The sequence below is a fragment of the Arachis duranensis genome, chromosome 10, assembly GCF_000817695.3.
Source record: "Arachis duranensis cultivar V14167 chromosome 10, aradu.V14167.gnm2.J7QH, whole genome shotgun sequence".
Classification (NCBI taxonomy): domain Eukaryota; kingdom Viridiplantae; phylum Streptophyta; class Magnoliopsida; order Fabales; family Fabaceae; genus Arachis; species Arachis duranensis.
The window spans coordinates 78,944,373-78,955,772 of NC_029781.3; the positions used below are offsets into that span (position 1 = coordinate 78,944,373).

The following is an 11,400-nucleotide window of genomic DNA, read 5'->3' on the forward strand; positions in this document are numbered from 1 at the left end:
CCTACCCAGGCCGCCGCCATCGGGCCATCGAACGGAGTTGAAAGAGACCGGATCTGGTGGTACAAGAGAGCGACGCACGTGAGGGAGAGGAGGCGCCGCTACTGCTACCTCACCGTTGCCGATTGATGGAGGGGAAAAACACGTGACTCAGGGATCCACCCAGGAGGGGCCACTATTGCCACCGATGATGCGAGGAAGAGAAGAGCTACCGCACTAAAGCTGGTCGCTGGAAGAGAGGAGGTGACGGTGGTGGGAGTTGTCATTACTGTTCTATCTCTGCTCATTGAAGAATAACAAAAAAATATTGCTGCAGTTGTAGTTTGAAACCCCATCTGGTTCTAGTTTTGGTTCTAGCCCGATTTGTTTAGGCTGGTTTCGGTTCTTCTGAGTGCTGGAGTTGCCGCCGCTGTTCTGTTTCCATAGGTCCCCTAATTATAGTAAGTTATTCTTCGTTCCAAACACTCATAATCGTCGTTCTGTTATAAGTTACTGAGGAATTTATGGTGGTATTTGTTATATAATTGAGTTTCGGTTATTATATGTACGATTAGAGTTGCTGTGGTAGCCGGGAATTATCACTGAAGCTGTTGGACTCGCAGTGGTTGCACCCAGGTTGCTGTTGCATTATCGGAGGCCGCAGCTAAGGCCTCTGTCTTCTTGGGTTTCAATTGCCGCGAGTTACTTGGTTGCACGTCGTCGCCTAAATTAGGCCAAATTTACTGGTAACTATTTTTTTTTCTTTCTTGAATTTGTTCCGCTTCTATTTTGTTCCACTATTCTTATTATTGATGGTGTCTCTGCTGCCTTAATCACTTGAAATGATATTACTGCCGCTAGGACGGATGCCCGGGTCTGATTTCTGTTTTTTCTGCCACTGGGGGTAGACACCGAAGCTATTCTTAATGATTCTGGTCGGGTATCTTTTTCGATTCTAGGCCATTTACATGTTTTACTGTCTTTTCCATGCTTATTTTGATTTAATTTTTGTATATGTCCTTGTCTGGGTTTCTTGAAGCTATTTCAGCTACTGTAATTGCAAATTGTAATAGTGTTGTCGCTATAAGAGGCGTCAGAATTGTTGCTGTTTTCGTTGGGTTAATGCTGTCACTGTTGCATGAATTAAAAGGAAAGGGAATTGTCACAATAAGCTTATGCGAACTCGACTAATCGAGGTAAGGGATTATTTTAAAGTTAAAATATTTTGGGGTTGAATACCTGATGAGTTTAGTGGATTAATGTAAGTGAATTAATTCCTGTGCTTGAAATGATTTTCTTCTGTGATTGAAGTTGTGGCTGAATTGATTATTGAATTGTTTTTTTTTTGAGTTTCTGGCAAAAAATGATTGAACATGTTGATTTTGAACCTTTGTTTGAAATTGGTTCTTGTTGATTATGAAAGATGGATTTGAAAATGTTAATTTGAAATGTTGGTTTTGATTGAGTCGAAGTTGAAAATAAGGGACCTGTGACGGGTGGCAAACTCTAGTTTTTAGGGGAGGTGCTACCGGAATTTTTCTAAGAATCTTAAAGAAGTTTTGGTTGTGATTTCAAAAATGATTTTGATTTAAGTAATTTTAATAAAAGAAGTATGTTTTTAATGTTTTTGAAGATTATTAAAGAGAACTGGATTCTTATGATTTGGTTAACTTGTGGTTTTAAACTCATTTGATTTCTAGTGATAAAAAGAGATTTGATTAACTAGCCAAATACTTTAAAATATTAAATTGAGTATAAATTCAAAGGGTTTGGGAATAGGAAAGTGAGTTTAAGATTTTTAATAAAATTAAACATAAGAGTTAAGAGAAAGAAAGTTATTTTAAGAAATATAATGAAAAATGTGTGGAGTTGATTTGGAGGCAAATTTAGTGAGTTGTTTGAAGGTTGTCTTTGAAATTGAGGTATAATTTAGTGACAATTGGGTTGTTTGAGATCTGGTGATGATTCTGGTTAATTATAGTGATGTGGGGTGATGACTGTGATTGATGACAAGATTCGTGATGAATAAGACATGATTGAGAATGATGTGGATATTGATGAATTATGATTGAAATATTCATATGGCTTATTTATTTGAATTATCTAAGATACGAGTTTTCCTGGGTAAAGTACCGTGGTTTGCCACCACGTGTTCCAGGTTGAGACTTGATACTCTATTGACCCTACGATGTAAAGGTGACCGGGCACTTATAAATTCCTGGGAATGGTACCCCCATTGAGCGATTTGATATATATATATATATGAGAAAAAGCTATGCATAGACTGGACTGTCCAATGGTTAGCTACCAGGACATGTCGGGTTGGCTGTATAACCGACAGATGAGCTCATTAGCCATATGACAGGCATGAATCATATGCATTTGTATATTTTGATTGAGTGTGTATTTGTTTTGGTTTGCCTAATTGCTTAGCCATGTTCATCTGCTACTGGTTTTACTTGATGTATTTGAATCCTATCTGTGATTTCTTTGTTTGTCTTGTATGTGTATGTTTATCTAGGAGATCCTTTTTGGTGGAAGCGTGATGAGGGTGGTGTTTGGTATGTGATAATAAAGGTTGAGGCAGGTGGACTAGGTGTTGCTTGAGTATTCTAATGTATGTATTACTTGGATAGGAGTGAACGAGATAAGTTGAATAGAAAGTCACTAGGCACGTCTTTGGTCCTTTTTGTTCCTTCAAACTATTCATCTTACTGATTTATAAGTTAAAGGAATTTCTTTAAACATCTTTTTAAAGTAAGTTTTTCAGCAAACTTTTTCAAAAGGTTATTTCAAGAAAGAAAATTCATTTATAATGGAATTAATTTTATTTGCAAGTATTTCTTTACTTTAATGGTATTTCCATCCCTACTGAGAACGTGTGGTTTGTTCTCACCCCAATATCTACCACCCTTTTAGTGATACAGATTCGAAAACTCAATTTGAAGCTGCAGACGATTATTGACTTTATGTATGAGTTAAGTTACTTTCATAGGGTTTCCTCGCTTGTTGCTTAAGATTTTTACTTTATACAAAGGGATAGGTATTGCATCTGAATTTTATTTTGATTTACTTGTATAAGATTTATTATTATTAGTAATTTTGTGATTATTATTACTCGGTGATGTATGATATATGATTTTTAGTGATTTGGAAAAAATTTTCTAGCATTTTATTAAAGATTGAAACGCGATATCGAACTAAAGACTCAATATTAAATAGTTAGTAAGAATAACAGGTTAGTAACACTTTACTTTTGGTACGATCACGACATATTGGAAGTTGAGTCGTTACAATCACCGATTCAGTTTTTACAATTATGGTCTTCAGAAGGTCTGTGAAACTAATATCTAAAGTTTTCAAGTTGATGTTGAATCTACTTAGTCTTGAGAAAATTTGAAAAAATAATATCTGAAGTTTTTTAATTAGTATACGATCTAATTTGAATCTAAGAAGACTTGAAAAAAACATATCTAAAACTATTAGGTTAATGTGTGATTCAATCTAAAGTTCATAATCTTAAAAAAAAACTTAAAGAAATAACATCTAAAATACTTAAGTCAGTGTGTGATCTATTATGAGCCAAATTATAGTTTATGAAAGCTTCGGAAAATAATATTTATTTGTAAACTCGATCAAAAATAGAACTCTCCAGATTTCTTGAGATAAGCCATAGACATTTTAGCCGATATTCTTTACTATGTTGAACTCTCCAGATCTAAATTTTATCTCTCTATGTTTTATAGTATTTATCTAGCAATTATATTTAGTAATTTCTGGACTTGGCGCATTAACGATATCTATCTATCCTGAAAACAAAAAATGGTGGAGTTTACATGTTTGCCTTCATACGATACACGACGAAAGGAGGGGCATTGAAAGCTATAGCGAAAATGAATCGGCTGAGACTGAGAGGTAAGTTTGTCTTGGTGGGTGAGGCAAAATACAGAAGAACTTCTGCAGCCACGGACGTCGGGAATGGACGAGGAGGAGATGATAGGCAAAGCCCATCAAATCCGAAGCCACTTAGGGAAGTAGGTGACGATTGCTCATTGTCGAATGCACATGCAGTACGGACGACGAGAACCGTGAAGAATACGCTTGGTAATGGTGAGACAAAGAACGTGGAAGCTGTAGTGGCGTCAGAGAATTCGGAATGGTTACAGAGAAGTCTTGTAGGGGTGACGACGAAGCCTATTGATTTCATCTCGTTGAGGGAAATGTTAGCAATTTCTCTGCCTTCTATCATCTAAATTCGGGAATTGGGAGCTTGCAAAGCACTTCTGACCTTTGACAGCGTTGTGCATGCGGACAAGACGTACACCTTTAATTTGAACTGCCTCTTACAAGTTTTTCACAGGGTATGGAAGTGGAATGAATCAGAGCGATGTGAAACCCGTAGCGTATGGCTTGAATGCTTTGGTGTTTCGTTGTCCGCTTGGTCTGTTGATACCTTCAAAATGTGCAAAGGAGACAGAATTGTGCAGCACGTTAACGGTAGGTCGTGTGCAGATTGATACGTTTGCCATGGAAGTGATTCAGGAAAGGGTTCGTATCACTGTTGGTTTTGGAAGCTATGACATCTTGGTGAAGGAGATTGGTCATGAAGCATGTAACATGCTATGCAAGGGGATTTCTTTGATAATGAAATCACCAACTGTGAGATTTTGAACCATGATATAACAAAATCGAGTACAGCAAAAGATGCATGGCAGAGAAGGCTACTGGTATCATCTAAGAAGGACAATCTTGATGAAGGGCTGATGATGGTGGTGCAACATAGAGAGGAAGATGATAAGGACAGATTAGTAATTTCAGATGATATTTTGAATGAATGGTTTAAATGTAGTGCCAATCATAATCGCAGAAAACTAGTAACCTACCAAACCGTTAATAGCATCAATAAAGGGATTTCTGATTTTGGAGCTAGAAACAATGCTAATTATGAGGCAGACTCAGATATGACGGTTACATGTGATTTTGGTTCATTATGCAATGGGCAAAAAAGGGTTGCAACCAAGGAAAAACAAAATAAAAAAAGAAGCATAAGGAGGCTGTTATGCAGACTGGGCCAGGAAAAAAAAGAGCTTCGGAGGAAAGGATGGATCCAGCTGCTTGGGCCTGACCCCCTCAGCTGTTGGGCATGACCCGGTTGAGGATGGGCACCCGGAGCATATCCTTCTTCTTGCGCAGTAGAAACGAGACCTGGGCTGCGTGACCTTGGTTGAAGGAGACGGTGACCCCTGCGACAGAGACGAAAACTGTGGCAGCCGGTGGTCAGTAGTTTGGGGTAGGTGCCTGGTCCGTGGTGGAGATGGCCGCACCCGATCCGTTGGAGAAGTTGGTGATGGGGAAGACGAATGGGCTGGTCTTACCGGTGGAGCAGCAGCCTCACCAAGTCGGGTCGTAGAAGATGGAGCATTTAGTGGCGTGAATCAACTGGTGGTTGGAGTAGGGTCGACTGAAGCTAGTCATGATGCAGTGGTAGAGGGTGAGTTGATTGCGACCCTGTCTCCGGAGACTGATGCGGCAGCAGCATGCGAGGGCCAAGGCGGAAACCATGCTGAACTGGGGGCTGGTCGGGGGAATATTTTGGACCATAGTGGGGATAATGGGCCTGTTGGATGAGATGGGGAAGGGCGTGGAGGTGCTGAACCTGGGCAAGGGGACTGGGATAAAGAGGAAGGGGACAGTGACTCTCAGTGCCTAGAGGAGCAGCTGTTGGAAAACAAATTGACCTTGGAGCTAGCGATGGATTCAGGTGATGTGTTATACAATGAGGAAGATGACATTATGACAATTTTCCAAGCACAGAACGAAGAATTAGCACAAAAGAGGAGAGCGGTAAAACAAAAGGCAAAGATGAGGCAGTCCAGACCCAAAACTAAAAAACAGGTGTGGAAAAATAGTTCCCAATGACTTTCAGTTCTTGGAATGTTAGGGGGGTTACGGGGTGACGGAAAGATGAGAATGGTTAAGGATTTAAAAAATAAACATAACTTGAGCCTGGTAGGGTTGATTAAGACTAAAAGACGGGTTGTGACTAGATTTGATGTTGAAAGGATTTGGGGATATGTTGGGGCAGGATGGGAATATGTAGAGTCGGATGGTGCATCTGGTGGTCTGTTGATGATATGGGATGAATTATTTTTTAAATTAAATAATTGCTATAAAGGGGAGAGATGGTTATGCGTTGAAGGTGTCTTACTAAAGAATAGTTTTCACTGTGCTTTTTTCTTGGTCTATGGTGCCCATAATAGAGAAGAAAGGAGTCATGTATGGGAGGAGTTGAGTTACATTGCTGGGTTGTGTCAGGTCCCTTGCTGTTTCATGGGAGACTTTAATGAGATAGTGAATGTGGAGGAATGGAAAGGCATTGTTAATTTACCTCTGTCTGTAGAAGAATTCAAGATTTGGATGCAAGATATGCACTTAGTGGATTTGCCACTAACAGATCGTAAGTTTACGTGGTTTTGAGACCGTTCAGGCAGTCGAATTGATAGAGCTATGGTTAGTATAGAATGGTTAGAAGAGTTTCCTGAGACTCGGTTAAGAGGCGGTCCAAGGGGCTTGTCAGATCACTACCCTATTATTGTCGAATATAAGAGGGTGAGGGGAGGTCCTAGGCCTTTTCGGAGCCTTGATTCATGGTTCACGCATGAAGGTTTTCTTAGAATGGTTAAGGAGGATTGGAGAGGATTAGGGGAGTTGCAGTTCACAGAAAATTTGAAGGCATTGACAAGACCTTTGGGAAGATGGCATAAGGACAACTTTGGTGAGATGGACAAGAAGATCTTGAGGCTTGAGGAAGAGATAAAAAAGGTAGATGATATGGTAAGTAATGGAGTCTATGATGGAACTATAGAGGCTAGAAGGAGGGCGTTAGTTACTTGTTGTGAGAGGTGGTATACGAGAAAAGAAATTCACTGGAAGCAAATGTCTCGGTCTAGGCAAGCAAAGGAAATGGACAGAAACACAAGATACTTTCACAATATAGCGTCGGCAAGAAGGAGGAATAATCGGATTGATGCTCTGATAGTTAATGGCAGATGATGCCAAGGCATCTTAGGCTAGTTTCACTAGCCTTTTTCTTTTATTTTTAGTTGTTTTATGCATTTTCTTGAGCCTTAAGTAATCATTTGGGCCAAATAGTCATGCTTGTCTTAAATCATTCAAACATGAAGATTTTGATGCAAATTCCATGAGTTTTTAGTTATATTCCTTGAATGCTATGAATGGAAGAATTCTCATGAATTTTAGCAAGACTTTGATGCAGTTGTTTGGATGATTTTAGGGAAGAAGAGGCTAGGCAAAGAAGCAACAAAAATCAATGAAGGAAGCCTGGATATCATTTATGGCGTTTAAGTTCCAGTTTAAGCTTAAACTGGAACTTAAACGCCAGGAAGGGAATTGCTCCAGGATGCTTCCAACGTTTAAGCTCCAGTTTAAGCTTAAACTGGAGCTTAAACGTTGGAAGCATCCTGGAGGCACAAGCTCGAGCACGTTTAAGCTCCAGTTTAAGCTTAAACTGGAGCTTAAACGTGCTCGAGCTTGTGCCTCCAGGGAGTGCCAGCGTTTAAGCTCCAGTTTAAGCTTAAACTGGAGCTTAAACGTGCTCGAGCTTGTGCCTCCAGGGAGTGCCAGCGTTTAAGCTCCAGTTTAAGCTTAAACTGGAGCTTAAACGTGTTATATGGAACAGCTTGACCATGCCTTCTTCAAACATAAATAACTTGAGCTAAAAAACTCCAAATGAAGTGATTCAAAATGCATTGGAAAGAAGACATCTAGAGCTTTCCAAGCATATATGGCATGCATGGTGGATACTAAAAATTGAGGGAGAAAACAGCCCCGTAATGTGCATAGAAGAGCATAGTACCAACATGCAATCAGGCCAGCTGACCTCTTCACCTTCCATGGAGTATAACTCGAGTTGTAGAACTCCAAATGATGCGCTTCCAGTTGCATTGGAAAGTAGACATCCAGAGCTTTCCAACAATGTATAGAAGTATGGGGTGGACAATGCAACTGAGCTCCCAAAATTGGCATTTTCGAGCACGTTTAAGTGACTTAAACGTTGGCTTAAACGCTGTCAAACCAACCAGCAACCTTGTCACCTTCAATCAAGCATAACTTGAGCTATAGAGATCCAATTGAGGTGCTTCCAGTTGCGTTAGAAAGCTGACATCCATAGCTTTCCAACGAGGTATAATAGTCTATATTTGGCATCAAATTGGCAAGGTTGACAAGAGAACAAAGTGACGACTCAAGAAAGGGGGGTGCAACGTTTGAGTGTAGTTTAATGGATCATTATCCTTTTTGGATCAATTATGTCACTCTACCCTTCAAGCAAGCAAGGCCCATCAACAACACCAAATCAAGGCCACAAGAATCATCTAGAATAGTTTATTTTCATTTGCTTTTAATTTCATTTTCATTTTGTAATTTAGGGAGCCTGTTTAAAGGCCTTAGTTTCTGCATTTGAGGGTGACTGGATTGAAGGGGAATCCAGCCCCTGAAGGGGGACTTGGGGCACTTTCTTTCATTTTGTTAGTTTTCATACTTTTGTAATTGAATTCAGAGCTATGACTCACTAAACCCCTTTCATTGGGTTAGGGAGCTCTATTGTAATTCAATGAATCAATAATAGTTTTATCTTCTTCTTCAATCTTTTCTCTTGAATTTTGTTAGAAAGCTTCTCGATCTAATTCCATTGGTTAGTTGTCTTGGGAAAGAAACTATCCATAATTGGAATCTTTCGGAACCTTGGGAAAGGAATGGAGGATTCATGCTAGAGAAGCTTTCTCACAGTGAATTGGATTGGGGTTTGGATGGATATTGTGACATGTAATCCTACCAAATTGTGGTTCATGAAACTGTGTGGTATAATCAGTGATCGAGCATCATCTCTTCTTATGAACATTTAAACCAAGGGTTGAGAATTTGTTTGTTTTTAGAGAGAATTGGTGAGCCAAGGGATTGGGATCCAATCATATAAGATTGCCAAGCAAAATTCAATGAATGCATTGGTTGAGGAAGGGATAAAAATGTTTTGATTCGGAGATCTCAATATCTCCTAACACCCAATGAATTCCCCATTTCTGATCTACACTTTCTCTTTACATTCTGCAATTAAATTCATGCAATCACCCCGATCCCTTTTTAATTTCAGCAATTTAGCTTCTCACTCTTTAATTCATGCAATTTTACATTCCGCAATTCTCATCTAAATCTTGATTCCGCTCAACTAGAACATACTTCTAATCAGAATTGCTCACTCAACCAATCCTTGTGGGATTCGACCTCACTCTATTGTGAGTTTTTACTTGACGATAACCGGTGCACTTGCCGGAAGGAATTTTGCCGATCGTGCAATTTCCTAAAATTCGTAGCATCAAGTCTATGCATCACCAGCAGACTGGTACGGAACCAAGTTAGAATAAAAATAGCTATTAGAGAGTTTTATAAAGATCTGTATCATCAGGGGCGTTCTCCTTTGCTGGGGTTCATAGATGGTCTGGTGAAAATGATAGATGAGGAAGAATCGGTGACCTTAGAGGCGATGCTATAGGCTGACTTAAGAACTGAAGATTGATGGTTCAGAAGTTATAGTAAACTCTCATTGTAAGTATAGTTACTAAACCAGGCAATCAACCTTTCTTACAAACGTTTTGGTTGTCACAAGTAACAAACCCTTTTTAAAATTGATAATCGAGTATTCAAATCTCGGGTCATCTTCTCAAGGAATTGCAGGGAGGTATGTTTTATTATTGGTTATGGAAAAACAGTGTTTGGGTTTGAAAAAGGGTTTTAAGAAAGAGAAATAGATTGCAAGAATTAATAAATTAATAACTAATAAAACTCCTGGCAAAGTATGAAAACTGGAAGTCCTATCCTAGTTATCCTGATCAATTGTGATGAGAATTGGATTTTTCTCCCACTAAGTTAACCTCTAACTATGAAGGTAAGTTAAGTGGACAGAATAAGTTTGGTTCCTCAAGTCAGGAAAGACTAGAGTTAGTGAAACTCAAGTTAATTCTTGAAGAATTCCAAAATTCAGTCAATAATGAGTTTGACAACTCAAGAGTTACCAATCAATCAGTTAAAGCCAAGAATATAAAAAGCTAAATGAAAATCATAGATCTGAAAATACCTCAATTGTATTTAAATATAAATTTAAATCTAACATGGAAAGATTTATGAATCAAATGGGCAACATAAATAATAAACAGATAAAAGTATTAGAGTATCTGATAAACCACTATTTTATGGTTTATCTTGTGCTTAATTGAGTAGATTTTATCAACTCTTTACCCACTTATTCATACTATTTGCATGGTTTTACATTTGCCTTCCTAATTATGTGCTTTGATTGAAAACATGCTTCTTTGGCCTTAAGTTTCCTATGTTTAATCCTCTCTTATTACCATTAGATGCCTTGATATGTGTGTTAAGTGATTTCAAGGATTACAGGGCAGGAATGGTTTAGAGGATAGAAAGGAAGCATGCAAAAGTGGAAGGAATACAAGAAGTTGAAGGAACTGCAAAGCTGTCCAGCCTGACCTCTTTGCACTCAAACGGTTATAACTTTTGCTACAGAGGTCCAAATGGCGCGGTTCTAGTTGCGTTGGAAAGCTAACATTCGGGGCTTCGATTTGATATATAATATGCCATAGTGGCCTTGATGCTAGACGACGCGACCGCATGCTCCATGCGGCCGCATCGCAGTGACGAAAAACCAGCGTGGCAGATTTCTTCTCCAGCGATTTCTGGGCTGTTTTCGACCCAGTTTTCGGCCCAGAAAACTCATATTAGAGGTTATAAAGTAGAGGGATTGCATCCATTCATAATCATGCTTTTCATAATTCACTTTTCATAATTTAGATGTAGGTTTAGTTGGAGAGAGGTTATCTCCTCTCTCTTTAGGATTAGGATTTAGGACTTCTCTTAGTTTTAGGAGTAACTCTCGATCCAAGTTCAATATTCCTTTTACTTGATAGTTATCTCTTATTTTCAGATACTTTAATGCTTGCTTGTATTAGATATGTTGCCTAATTGGCTTATGAACTTTTCCATGTTAAGATTTGAATATTTTATTTAATGTTATTTGAGGTATTTCAATTTATGATTGTTTTATTTATGAATGCTTTTAATTTAATTTAGATAGTTTCCCTTTTGGCTTTGGTTAAATAATTGGTGACTCTTGAGTATCAAACTCATTGCTAATTGAAAATTGGAATTCTTCAAGAATTAATTCGAGATCCAATAACTCTAACTTTTCCTAAGGAAAGACTGGGACTTGAGGATTCGAATTAATTCATCCACTTAACTTACCTTCATAGTTAGAGGTTAACAAAGTGGGAGAAAAATCTAATTCTCATCACAATTGATAAGGATAACAAGGATAGGACTTCCAGTTCTTCATAC

At 38.6% G+C, this 11,400-nt stretch overlaps 1 long non-coding RNA gene across 2 annotated transcripts; it reads left to right on the top strand.

The window, feature by feature from the left end:
• Positions 1 to 6: 6 nt before the first annotated feature.
• Positions 7 to 11,001, top strand: LOC127742506 (uncharacterized). 2 transcript variants are annotated; one of them, XR_008003802.1, is made up of 4 exons: positions 7 to 437; positions 552 to 722; positions 838 to 1,172; positions 10,447 to 11,001. It is a non-coding gene; the product is annotated as an uncharacterized LOC127742506 (long non-coding RNA). The 2 variants fall into 2 exon arrangements; XR_008003803.1 differs by lacking the exon at positions 10,447 to 11,001 and adding an exon at positions 7,271 to 7,328.
• The last annotated feature ends 399 nt before the right edge of the window (positions 11,002 to 11,400 follow it).